The sequence below is a fragment of the Nicotiana sylvestris genome, chromosome 2 (assembly GCF_000393655.2).
Source record: "Nicotiana sylvestris chromosome 2, ASM39365v2, whole genome shotgun sequence".
Classification (NCBI taxonomy): domain Eukaryota; kingdom Viridiplantae; phylum Streptophyta; class Magnoliopsida; order Solanales; family Solanaceae; genus Nicotiana; species Nicotiana sylvestris.
The window spans coordinates 12,321,457-12,339,453 of record NC_091058.1 but is presented as its reverse complement, the minus strand read 5'-3'; positions in this window follow the sequence as shown (position 1 = coordinate 12,339,453).

The following is a 17,997-nucleotide window of genomic DNA, read 5'->3' as shown; positions in this document are numbered from 1 at the left end:
TTTCCCTAAATAAAACTTTCCATACTTGCTTTAACTGATTTATGACTTGTGGGGATGGTTGGTTCGGGATTTGAAAGAGTTTGGGCTGAAATCGGAACACTTGGTTCCTTAAGGTTGGCTTAAAAGGCCAAGTTTGACTTCGGTTAACATTTTGAGTAAACGACCTCGGAATCCGGATTTGAAGGTTCCAACAGGTTTGTATGATGATTTCGGACTTGGGCGTATATCCGGATCGGGTTTTAGATGACCCGGGAGCGTTTTGGCGCCTAATAGTGAAAGTTGATTCCTTAAGGATTTTAAAGTTCGTAAATATTTGTTTTGGAGCAAGTTTTGGTGATATCGAGGTCCAAATGGAATTCTGAAATCAGGAATAGTTTCGTAATGTCATTTAAGACTTGCACGCAAAATTAGGTGTCAATCCGAGTAGTATAAGTACGTTTCGGCTCGTTGAAAGTAAATTGAAGAACTTGAAGTTCTTAAGTTTGATTCATTGGTTTTGGGTGGCGATTCTTAATTTTTAATATTATTTTGGTGATCCGATCACGCGAGCAAGTTTATACAATGTTATTACACTTGTGTGAGTATTTGGTGTGGAGCTCCGAGGGCTCGGGTGAGTTTCAGACGTGTGTTGGGAGTGAAAACACTCCCTTTTTGGTATTTCTGGGCAAGTGTTGCAGGTCTCGCAAATGCGAGGAATTGTTCGCATTTGCGAGGAAGGCTTCGCAATTGCGAAGAAGCGTGAGCTGGGCATTCGTCGCATTTGCGACATTTTCTTCACATTTGCGAATCTAGCAGAGTCCGCATTTGTGACCCTTTTGTTGCATTTGCGACTCCTCAGGTTCGCATTTGCGATGATTTTGTTGCATTTGTGTAACGACCCTACCGGTCGTTTCGAGAGTTAGAGCCTCGATCCCCTATTAACTACTTTCCCCGTATTTGTTTCTATTATTTTGATTTGTCGGGATGATTTGTTTTAAGTTTCGGAGTGTTTTGGGACACTTAGTCCCTAAATGAGAGTTTGAGTTTTAGAATTTGGACCGTAGTCGGTACGATGTGAAGACGGATTAGAATGGAATTTTATCGATTCTGTTAGCTCCGTTGGGTGATTTAGGGCTTACGGGTGTATTCGGATTGTGCTTTGGAGGTCCGTAGCTTATTTAGGATTGAAATGGCAAAATTTGAATTTTTGAAGTTTCCAGATAGTTAGTGAGAATTTGATATCGGGGTCGGAATTCGATTTCGAAAGTTGGAATAGTTCCGTAGCGTTGAATGTAACTTGTGTGCGAAATTTGGGGGCCATTCAGACATGGTTTGGTTGGTTTCGGCAGCGGTTGTAGAATTCTTGAGATTTCAAGTTCATTATGCTTGAATTGGAGGGTGATTCGTGGTTTTAGCGTTGTTTGATGTGATTTGAGGGTTCGACTGAGTCCGTATGATGTTTTAGGATTGGTTGGTATATTTGGTTGAGGTCCAGGGGGATTCGAGTGAGTTTTAGATGCTTAACGGAATTGGATTTGGACTTAGGCAAATTTTTTGAACTTGCTGAATCTGTTGGTTTCGCACCTACGGAGCTTGGACCGCAGTGCGGCGCCGCAGAAGTGGGTTGGAAACCGCAGATACGGTCTAAGTCATAAGGGAAGTTGGTCGCAGATGCAGCTCAAGGACCGCAGAAGCGGAACCGCATCTGCGAGGTAAGGAGTGCAGGTGTGGAATATGAGCTGCATGAGCGGGACTGCAGGTGCGATGGTCCCCTCGCAGAAGTGGAAATCGCTGGGGAAAAAAAAGAGAGAAATCGAGCGATTGAATTCATAACTTCTAAAATTGATTTTAAGCTCGGGGAGAAGGCGATTTCTTGAGAGATTTTGAAGGAAAGCTATTGGGTAACAAATTCTATCTCTAATTTGGTTGTAATACATTAACCTATTATTTTTTCCCCTCATTTAATCTATTAATTTGAGTGGAAGAATGGGGATTTGGGGGAAAAGTTCCCCAACCAAGTTTTAGGGTTTTGATTAGGTTTCAGTTGTCGGAATTGAGTGATTTTTGGACGAGTGGTCTCGTGAGTGAATGGCTGTCCTAAATTGATAACTTTTACCCGATTCTGAGACGTGGGCCCGAAGAGGATTTTTAAGCATTTTTCTAATTCCTCGCCGTAGCTTTGAATTCATTAGTTAAATTAGTTGCTTGTAGTTTTATGTACGTTATATAATTGATTTGATTAGATTTGCGTCACTCGGAGTTGGATACTCATGGCAAGAGCGTGATATCAGATTGAATTTTGAGCCAGTTCGAGGTAAGTGGCTTGCCTAACCTTGTGTGGGGGAACTTCCCTTAGGATTTTGGTGTTGTTGTTATATGAATGTTATATACGTGAGGTGACCAATGCGTACATGTGCTAACTGTTGAAAACCCTCATTTTCATTAAGTAAATATCTATGTTTTCTTTTAATTGAGAAACACTAGTACATGAAGTCTCCTATTTAGCTTAGGTAAACATGCTTATGTGACTTAACTGTCTTACCTGCTTTAACTGCTTACTTGGATTTTTTGTGTAGCATGTTTAAAGTAGAAATTTCCTATTTTCCTAATACGAACTTGAATAAAATTGTAGGATTCTTTCTTGAGATTGTTGTGTATTTACTTTGGGACTACGAATCGGTATTCCGGGAGATCCCCCTATATGTTTACTTTAGGACTACGGATCGGTATTCCGGGAGATTCCCTTGCACATTTATAATTGGGATTACGGGACGATATCTCGGGAGATCCCCCTATACTGGATAATTACTTTGGGACTACAGATCGGTATCTTGGAAAATTTCCCTACATATTTACGATTCGGACTACGGGACGATATCCCAGGAGATTTTCTGTACATTTACGTTTGGGACTACGGGACACTCCTAGGAGATCCCCTGTTGCTATATCTGTGTATTGAGTTATTTCTTTCTGTGATTTTATCCTTATTGACTGTTAGCATTTAATTATGCTGTCTCATTTCACATTATTTTACCTTGTTATATATATAACCAGTAGGGCCCTAACCTGATCTCGTCACTACTCGGCCGAGGTTAGGCTTGGCACTTATTGGGTACCACTGTGGTGTACTCATGCCCTTTCCTACACATATTTTTCGTGTGCAGATCTAGGTTCTTCTGCTCAGCCATACTATCCGTCAGGCGAGGCGATTGAGAGACTTCAAGGTATATTTGCCGCGTCCGCAGACCTAGAAGTCCCTCTCTATTCTCCCTTCAGTTATAGGCTTTTCCATGTATTTCCTTTGTCATTAGACATATAGAATTAGAAACCTTATGTATTTTTCTGTAGCTTGTAATTTCATGGGATTTCGGGTTTTGGGCAGTGTTATTATTGAGCGACATTTTAAATACTTTATCTATATTTACCAGCTAGATGACTAGTTTGTACTTTTAAATTCCTTTTTACGCAAATTGTTAGGCTTACCTAGTCGTAGAGAATAGGTGTCGTCACGACAGTTCATAGAGAGAGAACTCAGGTCGTGACAAGTTAATATCAGAGCTCTAGGTTCATAGGAGTCATGAATCACAAGCCGGTTTATTAGAGTCTCGCGGATCGGTACGGAGAGGTCTATACTTATCTTCGAGAGACTATATAACTGTTAGAAAAATTCCACTTCATTTGATTTCCTTATCGTGCGAGATTTTTAATATCAAAACTCTAAACCTCTGTCTTTTATTCTCTCACAGATGGTGAGGACATGTGCTACTGGAGATGACCAGGCACTCGCGCCCCCTGCTAGAGCCGCCAGAGGCCGGGGCTAGGGTAGAGGCGTAGGATGCACATATGGTGCAGCTAGAGAACCAGCACGATCTGCTACAGAGGAGCCACCAGCAGCTCTAACCAGAGCCCATGCACCTGATACGCCTACTGCTACTACTACTCCAGCTCTCCAGGAGACCCTTGCACAGTTCGTGAGCATGTACACCATTCTAGCTCAGGTATGGTTGATTCCCCTTGTTGCAGCCACATCTCAGGCCGAGGGAGGAGTACAGAATCCCGCCGCCCACACCCCAGAGCAGCGGGTTCAAGTTGATCAGATCCCAGAGGTTATACCGGTGTCGCATGTAACCCCAGATCAGCCCGAGGATAGGGCAGCAGCTTTAGAGGAGGAGCAGAGGAGGCTTGAGAGGTTCAAGAAGTACAAGCCTCCTACATTCAGTGGTCTAGCATCAGATGATGCTCTGGGATTTCTGGAGGAGTGCTACCGTATCCTCCGCACTATAGGTATATCGGGATCGAGTGGGGGTTTCTTTCACTGCCTTCCAGATTCGAGGAGTAGCCTATCAGTGATGGCATACTTTAAGTTGGATAGTCCAGTTGAGGCAGCTTCTCTTACATGGAACCAGTTTTCAGATATGTTCTTGAGAGAGTATGTTCCTTAGAGCCTCAGGGACGCATGACGCGCCGAATTTGAGCATTTGCGCTAGGGTACTATGACTATTTCGGAGTATGTCGTCTGTTTCACTGACTTGGCTAAGCATGCACTGGTCTTGGTTTCTACAGTTTGTGAGAGAGCTCGCCGGTTAATTGAGGGGCTCATTCCCAGCATCAGGTCCAGCATGGCCTGGGAGTTGGAGATGGATATTTCTTATCAGCAGGTGGTGAGCATTGCTAGGAGAGTAGAGGGAATGCTTTCTCGGGATAGAAAGGAGAGGGAGGCCAAGTAGTCTCGAGAGTCGGGCCATTATTCTGGTTCCCGTGCTCCAGTTGTAGTTCATCATGGTAGGGGTTATATGAGTCGCCCCGTTCATTCAGCTCTTCCAACAGCCAGTGGTATTCTAGCTGCTCCTAGACCTCACGAGCCTTATTATGTACATCTAGTATCTAGTGCGCCTCCTACGCAGGGTGCTTTCAGTGCTCAGTCCAGTAGACCTGGCTCGAGCCAGTCACAGCCGCCACGCCCTCCTAGAGCTTATTTTGAGTATGGCGACACACGTCATATGGTGAAAGATTGCCCTAGACTTAGGAGGGGTGCACCTCCACAGCCTTCTCAGCCACAGCATGCTCCACCAGGTCCTCAGGCTATGATTACAGTACCAGCTGCCACCCCACCTACTCAGCCAGCCTGAGGTGGAGTTCGAGGTGGTAGGGGTCATCCTAGAGAGGGAGGTCAGGCCAGATATTATGCCCCCTGCCCATACTGAGGCTGTCACCTCCGATTCTGTCATCACAGGTATTGTCCTGGTTTGTCATAGAGATGTATCTGTTCTATTCGTTCCAGGCTCCACTTATTCCTATGTGTCCTCTTATTTTGCCCCACATTTGGGCATATCTCGGGATTTCTTGAGTTCCCCTATTTATGTTTCTACTCTTGTGGGAGATTCTCTTATTGTGGACCGCATTTATCAGTCGTGTTTGATTGCTCTTAGTGGTTTTGAGACCAGAGCCGATTTATTATTGCTCAGCATGGTAGATTTTGATGTTATCTTGGGCATGGACTAGTTGTCGCCCCATTGTGCTATTCTTGATTGTCACGCCAAACCGTGACGCTAACTATGCTAGGTGTACCGCGAGTAGAGTGGAGGGGTACTTTAGATCATACTCCTAGTAAAGTTATTTCATTTCTTAAGGCTCAGCGAATGGTTGAGAAAGGGTGTGATGCGTATCTAGCCTATGTGAGAGATGTCAGTATTGATACCCCTACAGTTGATTTAGTCTTAGTAGTGAGGGATTTTTCTGATGTGTTTCCAGCTGATCTTTGAATATGCCACCCAACAGAGATATTGATTTTTGCATTGATTTGTTGCTGGTCACTCAAACCATTTCTATTCCTCCTTACTGTATGGTTCATCCTGAGTTAAAGGAGAAGTTACAGGAATTGCTTTTTAAGGGCTTCATTCGGCCCAGTGTGTCACCCTGGAGTGCTCCTATCCTGTTTGTGAAGAAAAGGGATGGTTCTATGCGTATATGCATCGATTATCGTTAGTTGAACAAAGTTACAGTGAAGAACCAATATCATTTGCCTCGTATTGATGACATGTTTGATCAGTTACAAGGTGCTCGAGTGTTTTCTAAGATTGACGTGCGTTCAGGTTATCATCAGTTGAAGATACAATGCTTCAGACTTTAAGAGAAAAGAAATTATATGCAAAGTTCTCAAAATGTGAGTTCTGGTTGGATTCTGTGGCGTTCTTGGGTCATGTAGTATCAAGTGAAGGGATTAAGGTGGATTCGAAGAAAAGGGAAACAGCACAGAGTTGGCCCAGACCATCCTCAGCTATAAAGATCCGTAGTTTTCTTGGCTTAGCAGGTTACTATCATCACTTTTTTGAGGGATTTTCATCTATTGCAGCACCTACGACCAGGCTGACCCAGAAGTGTGCTCCATTTAGATGGATGGAAGAGTGTGAGGAGAGCTTTCAAAAGCTCAAGACAGCTTTGACGACAGCCCCAGTATTGATATTGCCTACAGGTTTGGGGTCTTATATTGTCTATTGTGATGCCTCGAGGATTGGCCTTAGAGCAGTATTAATGCAGGACGGTAGGGTGATTGCATACGCGTCCAGACAACTAAAGGTGCATGAGAAGAATTATCATGTCCACGATCTCGAGTTAGCTGTTATTGTTCACGCCTTGAAGAACTGGTGTCAATATCTGTATGATGTTCCTTATGAGATCTACACTGATCACTGGAGCTTGCAACATCTGTTCAAGCAGAAGGACCTTAATTTGCGTCAGAGGAGGTGGTTAGAGCTGCTTAAGTATTATGACATCATTATATTGTACTACTCGAGCAAGGCCAATGTAGTGGCCAGTGCTTTTAGTCGCTAGGCGGAGAGTTTGGGGAGTTTGGCTTATTTACCAGTAGCAAAAAGGCATATGGCGATGGATGTTCAAGCCCTAGCCAGCCAGTTTGTGAGTTCGGATATTTCGGAGCCCAGTCGGGTTCTAGCTTGTGTGATTTCTCGGCCTTCCTTGTTCGATCGTATCCGAGAGCATCAGTATGATGACCCTCATTTGCTTGTCCTCAAGGACAAGGTCCTGCATGGTGATGCCAGAGGTGTGATCATTGGTGATGACGGGGTATTGAGGATGCAGGGTCGGGTATGTGTACCCAATGTTGATGGGCTTCGGGAGTTGATCCTAGAGGAGGCCCACAGTTCGTGGTATTCCATCCATCCGGGTGCCGCGAAGATGTACCAGGATTTGAGGCAGCACTATTGGTGGAGGCAGATGAAGAAAGATATAGTTGAGTTTGTAGCTCGGTGCCTCAATTGTCAGCAGGTGAAGTATGAGCACCAGAAATCGGGTGCTTGCTTCAGCAGATAAAGATTCCAGAGTGGAAGTGGGAGCGAATCACCATGGACTTCGTAGATGGACTGTCACAGACTTTGAGAAAGTTTGATGCCATTTGGGTGATTGTGGATCGGCTGACCAAGTTCGCGCACTTCATTCCTGTGAGTACTACCTATTCTTCGGAGCGGTTGACAAAGATTTATATCTGAGAGATTGTTCGTTTGCATGGTATTCTAGTCTCCATCATTTTAGATAGAGGTACTCAGTTCACATCACGGTTATGGAGGGTCGTACAACATGAGTTGGGTACTCGGGTGGAGTTGAGCACATCATTTCACCCCTAGATGGACGGATAGTCCAAGTGCACTATTCAGATTCTTGAGGATATTCTCAGTGTGTGCGTGATGGAGTTTGGAGGTTCTTTCCACTGGTGGAGTTTGCCTAATTTAACAGTTATGAGTCCAACATTTAGATGGCACCGTATGAGGCTTTGTATGGTAGGTAGTGTAGATCCCCGGTAGGTTGGTTCGAGCCGGGCGAGGCTAGATTATTGGGCACAGACTTGGTTCAGGACACTTTGGAAAAGGTTAAGGTGATTCAGGATAGACTCCACACAGCCCAGTCCAGACAAAAGAGTTATGCAGATCGAAAGGTTCGTGATGTTTCCTATATTGTTGGAGAGCGGGTCTTGCTTTGGGTTTCGCATATGAAGGGCGTTATGAGATTTGGGAAGAAGGGGAAATTGGGTCCAAGGTTTATTGGTCCTTTTGAGGTATTGCGACGTGTTGGGGAGGTTGCTTAACAGCTTGCCTTACTTCCCAGCTTGGCAGGAGTTCATCCGATATTTCATGTTTTGATGCTTCGGAGGTATCATGGTGATCTGTCGCACGTGTTGGATTTCAGTTGAGTCCAGTTGGGCAAGGATCTATCCTATGTCGAGGAGCTAGTGGCTACATTGGACAGGCATGTTCGAAAGCTGAGCTCAAAAAGCATTACATCAGTAAAGGTTTAGTGGCGGGGTCAGCCAGTCGAGGAGGCGACTTGGGAGACCGAGCTGGATATGCACAGCCGTTACCCTCATCTTTTCACCATGTCAGGTATATCTCTATGCTCATTCAAGAACGAATGAATGTTTTAAGAGGGGGAGGATGTAACGATAGGGCCGGTCGTTTCGAGTGTTAGAACCTCGATCCTCTATTAACTGCTTTCCCTGTGTTTGTTTCTGCTATTTTGATTTGCCGGGATGATTCGTTTTAAGTTTTAGAGTGTTTTGTAATACTTAGTCCCTAAATGAGAGATTAAGCTTTAGAATTTGGACCGTAGTCAAAAAGGTGTGAAGATGGCCTCAGAATGGAATTCCGTCGATTTTGTTGGGTGATTTCAGGCTTAGGGGCGTATTCGGATTGTGTTTTGGAGGTCCGTAGCTTATTTAGGCTTGAAATGCCGAAAGTTAATTTTTTGAAGTTTTCGGATCGGGTTAGTGAGGTTTTGATATCGGGTTCGGAATCCGATTCCGAAAGTTGGAATAGTTCTGTAGTGTTGAATGTGACTTGTGTACAAAATTTGGGGTCATTCGGACATGGTTTGGTTGGTTTCGGCATCAGCTGTAGAATTCTTGAGATTTCAAGTTCCTTAGGCTTGGATTGGAAGGTGATTCGTGGTTTTAGCATTTTTTGATGTGATTTGAGAATTTGACTGAGTCCATATGATGTTTTAGTAATGGTTGGTATGTTTGGTTGAGGTCCCGGGGGCCTCAGGGTGAGTTTCAGATGCTTAACAGAATTGGATTTGGACTTAGGCAAATTTTCTGAACTTGTTGAACCTGTTGGTTTCACACCTGCGGAGCTTGGACCGCAGGTGAGACGCTACAGAAGCTGGTTGGAAACCGCAAATGCGGTCTAAGGTATAAGGACAGTTGGTTACAGATGCGGCTCAAGGTCCGCAGAAGCGGAACCGCATCTGCGAGGTATGGAGCACAGGTGCGGAATCTGGTCCTTTAATGAAATTCTGCAGGTGCGGAGTATGAGCTGCAGGAGCGGGACCGCAGGTGCGATGGTCCCCTCGCAGAAGCGGAAATCGCTGGGCAGAAAGAGATAAATCGAGGGTTTGAATTCATAACTTCTAAAATTGATTTTGAGCTAGGGAGAAGGCGATTTCTTGAGAGATTTTGAAGGAAAGCTACTGGGTAACGAATTTTATCTCTAATTTGGTTCTAATACATTAACCTATTGTTATTTTCCTATTTAATCTAAGAATTTGAGTGGAAGAATGGGGATTTGGGAGAAAAGTTCCCCAACCATGTTTTTGGGTTTTGATTGGGTTTTAGTTGTCGGAATTGAGTCATTTTTGGACGAGTGGTCTCGTGAGTGAATGGGTGTCCTAAATTGGTAACTTTTACCTAATTCCGAGATGTGGGCCCAGAGAGGATTTTTGGGCGTTTTTCTAATTCCTCGTCGTAGCTTTGAATTCATTAGTTAAATTAGTTGCTTATAGTTTTTATTTATGTTATTGATTTGATTAGATTTGGGTCACTCAGAGTTGGATACTCGTCGCAAGAGCGTGATATCGGATTGATTTTTGAGCTGGTTCGAGGTAAGTGGCTTGCCTAACCTTGTGGGGGGAACTTCCCTTAAGATTTTGGTACTGTTGTTATATGAATGTTGTATACGTGAGGTGACGAGTGCGTACATGTGCTAATTGTTGAAAACCCCCATTTTCATTAAGTAAATATCTATGTTTTCTTTTAACTGAGCAACACTAGTATATGAAGTCTCTTGTTTAGCTTAGGAAAGCATGCTTATGTGACTTAACGGTCTTACCTGCTTTAACTGCTTACTTGGATTTTTTGTGTAGCATGTTTAGAGTAGAAATTTCATGTTTTCCTGATACGAACTTGAATAAGACTGTAGGATTCTTTCTTGAGACTGTTGTGTATTTACTTTGGGACTACGGATCGGTATTCCGGGAGACCCCCTCCCTGTTTACTTTGGTACTATGGATCGGTATTCCAGGAGATTCCCTACACATTTATAATTAGGACTACGGGACGATATCCCGGGAGATCCCTCAGTACTGGATAATTACTTTGGAACTACATATCAGTATTCCGGGAGATGCCCCTACATATTTATGATTCGGACTACGAGGCGATATCCCGGGAGATCCTCTACACATTTACGTTTGAGACTACGGGACGCTACCCTTGGAGATCCCCTGTTGCTATCTCTGTGTATAGAGTTATTTCTTTCTGTGATTTCATCCTTATTGACTGTTAGCATTTAATTATACTGTCTCATTTCACATTATTTTACCTTGTTATATATATAACCAGTAGGGTCCTGACCTGATTTCGCCACTACTCGACCGATTTCAGGATTGGCACTTACTGGGTACCACTATGGTGTACTCATGCCCTTTCCTGCACATGTTTTTCATGTGCAGATCCAGGTTCTTCTGCTCAGCCATACTATTCATGAGGCGAGGCGATTCAAAAACTTCAAGGTATATCTGCCGCGTCCTCATACCTAGAAGTTCCTCTCTATTCTCTCTTCAGTTATAAGTTTTTTCCCTGTATTTCCTTTGTCATTAGACTTCTGGAATTAGAAACCTTATGTATTTTTCTGTAGCTTGTGATTTCATGAGATTTCGGGTTTTGGGGAGTGTTATTATTGGTCGAGAGTGCTATTATTATGTATGTCGAGCGGCATTTTAAACACTTTATCTATATTTACCTACTAGATGGCTAGTTTGTACTTTTAAATTCTTGTTTCCGCAAATTGTTAGGCTTACCTAGTCGTGGAGACTAGGTGTCATCATGACAGTTCACGGAGGGAGAACTTGGGTCATGGCAAATTGCGACCTTCGCATTTGCGAACCTGATGTCGCAAATGCGACATCAGATGCCTGGACACAACTTTTAAAAACAGGACTTAGGCCATTTATTTCATTTCACTTCTACACTTGGGCAATTTGGTATCTTCCAAAGAGGGAATTTCAACCTAGCATTGTGAGCTAAGTTATTTATACTTAGTGTGAGTTTAATACTTGGGTTGTGGGTAGATTAGCACATAAAGATTAGTAAAAATCATGGGATTAGATTAAAACCTAGAGTTTTGATAAAAACAAGATCTAACCACGAAATTTGTTATGGAATGGAGTAAAAATCATATATTCTTGATTCTTAGGTTATGGGTAACGACTTTCTTCAAATATTTCCGAAATCCGGGCGAGTGGGCCTGGGATGAATTTTAGAAACTTTGCATTTAGGGTTGGGAAGTTACTCTAATAGCTAGAATATGAACTATTGAGCTTGTATTGACTAGTTCTTACTCTGTTTGATTAGTTTTGGATCGTTCGGCTCCAAATTGAGGGTTTTGAGCACGTTCTTGAATTTGGAAGTAAGCTTTGGAGCAAGGTGAGTCTCCTTTCTAATCTCGTAGGAGGGAAATAAAACCCTAGGTGAATTAAATAAATGATTGTGACTATCCGTAGGGGCCACGTACGTACGTGGTGACGAGAGTCCGTGCATAGCTACTATTATATTAATTGTCCGGGTAGTTTAGGACCCGTATCATGCTATACATGCAAATGCTTACATTTTTGCTTGCCACTGAGATCGCTTAGGACATGCTAGGAATTGTAAATAAATATAAACGAATGTATGCACTTATTTGAGAACTTGTATGAAATTATTTGACTATAAATGAGCAATGTGTGCTTACTTTATAATAATTGCGAATTATGGATCGGGCCGATCGCCTAGGTAGAAAAAGATGCATCTATGGTTCGCGCCATTCGACCCTCTGGCAGTGCACAGTTTAATATTATGTTGGACCGGACCGTACGACCTCAGCATAATGTACATATGTTATTTATGTGGAATTCATCCATGATTTACTCTGTTTAAAATGCTTTGAAATGTGAATTTCTATATGACACGATTGAAATTGATATATATATATATATATTGATTGTTTGTTTCTCCTTGTTCTGAGACGGTCATTATATTCATGTTATCTATGCTTAGCGTAAACCTTTAATATTATTGATATTGACCTTAGTAAGTATCAAGTCGACCCCTCGTCACTGCTTCTTCGAGGTTAGACTGGATACTTGCTGGGTACATGTTGTTTATGTACTCATACTATGTTTTTGTACTTAACATTACAGGATCTGAGGCAGGTGCATCTTGTTACCCGCCCGGTGCGCGTTCCTGATTCCTGATCGAGATCTCATGGTGAGCTCCCCCTTATGAGCCGTTCAATAGCATACCGGAGTTCTCTTCTTTTGGTGTCGTTATGTACTTTCTATTCTGTTTCGGGCAGTAGGATAGTGATCTTTTGTATATTCTACTAGTTGCCCTAGTACATGTGACACTAGTTCCTGGCACACACTGTAGACTATTATTTGGGGATGTATTTATGTTATTACAAACTTGTTAATTATCGACTGTTTAAAAGCTTAACTGTCAAGAAAATGTTGGGGATGTGTTGGCAAAATAATTAGAACTCACTAGTTGAATTAGGGTTGGCTTTCCTGACAACGATGTCGGGTGTCATCACGACCTATGATGGAATTTGGGCCGTGACAATGACAGTATATGACTGATTGAGAGGGTTTCTTTGTAATTTTGTTCAGATGTTTGCTTGGATAGATTTTTTTTTATTTTTAGATAGATTCAATGGTAAAAGTGAGTTCTTACATATACTTATGCAAAAGGTATTTTTGTTTATGAATTAGTCTATCCTTTTTGTCAAATTTAAAGTAAAAATGGACTAAGGTTTTAATGGTGTTCAAGGCAGCGTTGTCGCCAGGTTGCAAAGAATTTGATGTTTGGACCATTGATTCGTTGTAGATGAAGCGAATTCGGGCTTGAAGTAATTATGGGTCTCATTCTTTAAGCTAGTCCAATCTTTTCAAAATACATGTAGTTCGCCTATCGTTTATATTTTAATGGACATCAAATATTTTAAATCGCTAGAATGCTTTAGGCACTCTAATTAATGTAAATCATTGTGATTATGTATACGTTCGTGTAACATAATAGGAGCAGGTTTAGCGATCAGTAAGAAACTCCTCAATCAAGATGAATGAGACCTTTCATGGAAGTCTTTAGAAGGTTGCTCATCCAGCCCTGCAGATCCATTGTTTATGCGGCAGTGCAATGCAGCTGAAAAAATTACAACAACAACAACCCAGTATAATCTCACTAATGGGGTCTGGGAAGGGTAATAGGTACGCAGACCTTACCGCTACCCCGAGGGGCAGAGAGGCTGTTTCCAGAAGACCCTCGGCAACTGAAAAAATTACGATTTCCAAAATTCAACTAAGGTACGTGTTCGCGCGACTTTGGCCAAACAATCTTTAATAATTAATAAAGCATGATTAATTGTGTACACGTACGCGTGACATGATTTTAGCGCCCCAAATAAAATGGATTTACACACGTGTGATCCGTTTCAAAGATAAATCCATAAATCGCCATAACTAAAAACGGTAAAAATTAAACATACATAGGTTCTAAAAATGAGTAATTAAAATAATTTAATTAAGCCAGATATGATTAAAGCGATCGTGCTAAAACTACAAAATCTGGGAATGCCTAACACCTTCTTCCGAATTAACACAATTCCTTACCCGGTCTTCTGGTTTTGCAAACTTTAAAATAGAGTCAAAATTTCTCGATTTGGAATTTAAAATAAACCGGTGACTTGGGACACCATAAATTATTCCAAGTTGTGACTCTAAATTAAATAAATAATTGAATTTTGAATAATATTACTTTAATTGGAAAAACTCCCGATCACCTCGGAAAAAAGGAGGTGTGACAGCTCTGACAACTCTGTTGGGGACAAGAACCCAGAATCTCTGATTCAAGGTTAAGAATTTGAGCTTATTAATTTAATATGTACTTGGCTTTATTGTTTGTTAAAATTACTGTATTTGTGAGCTTAATGTGCTAATTGCCGCTAATTTACCGCTTTGATATTATTTGAACTGTATTAAACTGTCTTCTTACGCCTCCCTTCTATTTCTTCTAAAAATATGGTGCACATTTTTCTGTTAGAGGCCGTACCAAATAGAATGAGGCTAGATCAACGACTAGGCTGGATAGACTTTCGTGCTCCCGGTACATTGCCCTCACCTTGGCTCGAGCTGTCTGTTCGGTTAAGTTATGTCTAGAACACACCCCCAGCTTTAAACCTAGAATAACATAGCCACATGTCAGATCCCTACTAGAAACGTTTGTTTGCATCATGTGCATTTGACTTTGAGGACTCAACATAGGAGTAGGGTCCATCTAGGACAGGTGTACCTGAAATAAAAGACCATCATGATGCATCTTACGTGTTATTTGTACATTTATTTGCTCGGGCTTGCCTGTTGATAGGTTAGGAAAAGAAAATCAAGAGTAAAACTAAGAGTGAGGTAGAAGAGAAATTAGCCCGGTTCTGAAAACCCCGGTATTTGGAAAATGTGCCGAAACTCTGCCGAAATATTTCAAAAAATATGATGATAAAAAATTGAATAAAAAAGTCTTTTCAAAATGAGTCAATATCATATTTTCCCGATTATGTCAAAATTAACCGAACTACGCGGGTCTGATTCTCACCGAATTTGAGATACGCAGACAGACCTCATCGATTCTGGCCTCAATTTTTAAAAATTCAAAAATATTTTTTAATTCATTCTTTAGGAGTCTTTTCTTAGAAAACCCCCAAACAAATAAACATATATATAAAAAAATTTAAACCTTAAAATACTTTCTTTGTAGAAGCCTTTCATTCGAAAAAAAAGGAAAGAAAAAAAATCAGTCAAAATCCAAAAAAAAAATTCTACCTTTTTAAAAGTCTTTTTCCCAAAAAATCAAAAATTCAAAAATAAAAAAAATATTTATTTTTTTCTTTAGAAGTCTTTCTTTCGAAAATAAAAGAAAAATCGATTAAAACTAAAAATCCAAAAATATTTTCTTTCTTCTTTTAAAGCCTTTCTTTCGAAAATTCAAAACAAAATATGAAATTCAAAAAAAATGTTTTTCTTTTTCTAAAAGCTTTCATGGTCTGAGTTTTATAAAAAGTAAATAAAGAAAAAAAAGAGTTTGTTTTATTTACTCTGTTCCCGGTATTCCTGAACTATGTAATGATCTGATTCATGCAGCGTCATGATACGTCGGCAATCCCTATCGGATTTGATCATAGCCTTAAAATAAATTGAGTGAAAAATAAACCGAAAAAAAGGAAGAGAGAAAAATTGAGTGAAAGAGAAAAAAAAGAGCGAAAATAAAATTAAAAATAAAAGAGTGACAAAAACAAAAGAAAAAAGAGAATGCCAAAAATAAAAGACTGACAGTAACAAAATGAGAAAGTCAAGAGTGATTAAAGAGAGGCAGAAATGAAAACAAAAGAGGTACAGAGTGAAAAAGGGTTAGTTAAGGCCGTGATGAAACATGCAACCATTCAAACACATAGTAGAATCGTTTAATTGTTTAGTTGTATTGCATTCTAACGTGCGATTTCTTATCTGTTAAGCGTCTCAAAACTAACAAGGTTGTTGGGTGTGCAAATTAGCCACCTTCTGTTCAGGTGGATGGTTTTGTTGGTAATCTAGCTTCCCTTCCTTACTTCACAAGATCCAAAGGAAAGGTTCTTACGGCCTCCGAAAGTCATTACCAATTATCGATCCTGAGCATAACCCAGCACCGGCTATTCCACAACCAGAATCAGCAGTTGCTAAAGAGAATAGGATGTTGTGTATTTACATATTGGAAATGTGGGACGCCTGGTCTAATGGTAGGTAACTACCAATTGCAATCCCTGGGTTCCCTGAGTTGATCCCGAGATTAGGTAGGGATGTCAACGTCCCTATGTACAGCCTGTTTACCTCATGCGGGTTCCCTCCAATGTCATTTAACGGTCCCAGAATGCCTTCTGTGGTTTGCCCCCAGGCGTCGGCTTCAAAGGCACTGCCAGCAATGTTCTCTATAGCACCAGTCTGCACCACAGCACAACCAACTTTACCACGACCGTATGTTGAGCCTCCAATGTTCACCTTTCAAGGTCCACGGTTTCAACCAAAAATAATATATGCAACCCCATACTCCTTTACTCAACCTCCCAATATGATTTCTCGATTAAGCAAGAAAAGGTTGTCAATAATCCCGAGCAATAGTAAATGTCTCGGAAGATGAAAAGCCCGGAACAAAGCCTGAAAAACATTCAAGGTCTGAGTGGCCAGAAGAGTGTCTCTTACTCCGACCTGTGTATGTTTCCCCATGTTCACTTGCCGGCTAGTTTCAAAATGCCAAAATTTGAAAAGTACGACGAGCACGGAAACCCGATCGCTCATCTGAAATGATACTATAACCAGCTGAGGGGTGCTGGTGGAAAAGAGGAGCTTCTAATGGCCTATTTTGGAGAAAGCCTCACCGGAATTGCTTTCGAGTGGTATATGGATCAAGAAATTACCCATTGGCATGTGTGGGATGATCTGGCCCGAGATTTTGTTTGCTAGTTCAAGTATAGTGTCGACATCGCTCTCGACAGGAACTCTTTGTCCAATTTGAAAAAGAAAACCACAAAAAACTTCCACGAATATGCGGTCAAATGGCGTGATCAAGCTACCAGGGTAAAGCTTCCAATGGACGAAGTACCAATGGTTGCAGTCTTTCTACAGGCCCAAGAGGCAGACTACTTCTAGAACATGATGTCCGCTATGGGTAAGTCGTTCGCTGAGGCTATCAAAATTGGGGAAATGGTTGAAAAGGGTTTAAAAACAGGTTGAATCTTAGGTCATACTACTTTTAAGGCCACAACACAGGCTGCTTAGAATAGTTCGGAGGATTTGATGACCAGAAATGGGAGTGAAGAGGGAACATGATGGCTTCGAGCTCAAGGGGGGCCCTCAGATCATTCAGCCAATCATATGTGCTTCCTAAGGTCCCACAACACTATTATCCATATCAATTGCTTCTTATGCCGTGGCACCGCCTCCCTATACGGTGATGAACGAGCAACCTTACACACGACCATAACATTATACACAAAACTAAGATCTACCTCCTAGAAATGCCCATCCTTACCAAGCTCCATATAATCCCCAATCAAATGTTCCCCAATACAATCCTCGCCCAAGTGAGAACCTCAGAAGGAATCAGTTCACCCCTATTGGAGAATCGTATTCAAGCTTGTTCCAAAAGCTAATCAGGCTAGATTTGCTGTAGCCAGTGGCCCCGAACCGGCCGAACCCCGAGTCCCCCTCGCACCGAGCTGATACTAGATGTGAATACCACTCTGGAGCAGTGGGACATGATATTGAAGTCTGTTGGACTCTTAAAAGAGCAGTGGAAGACCTCATCGAGGTCCAGACAATAGTACTTAGGATGAAGAGGACCCTAATATGATGAACAATCCTCTGCCTACTCACACCAATGGGCCAGTAGTCGGAATGATTTATGAAGATGAGGAATTTGATCCGGCACTGAAGGCCATACAACCATTGTCGAGATAGAAGAAAAGCCAAAAAACGGTCGCCAAGCCTAAAAGTTTCCCATCAGACAGGAGTCTCGGTAGCCAATCTTACTATCATTTCTGCGTCCAAATTATCTCAGGGTGTGATCCGGATGTTTTACTTTATTGTCTTACTTTCCGATGTAAACTCTTCTATATTTTTTTTAAAAAATCAAAAATCAAATGAAATTAATATTTCATTGTCGAGGAATGTCTC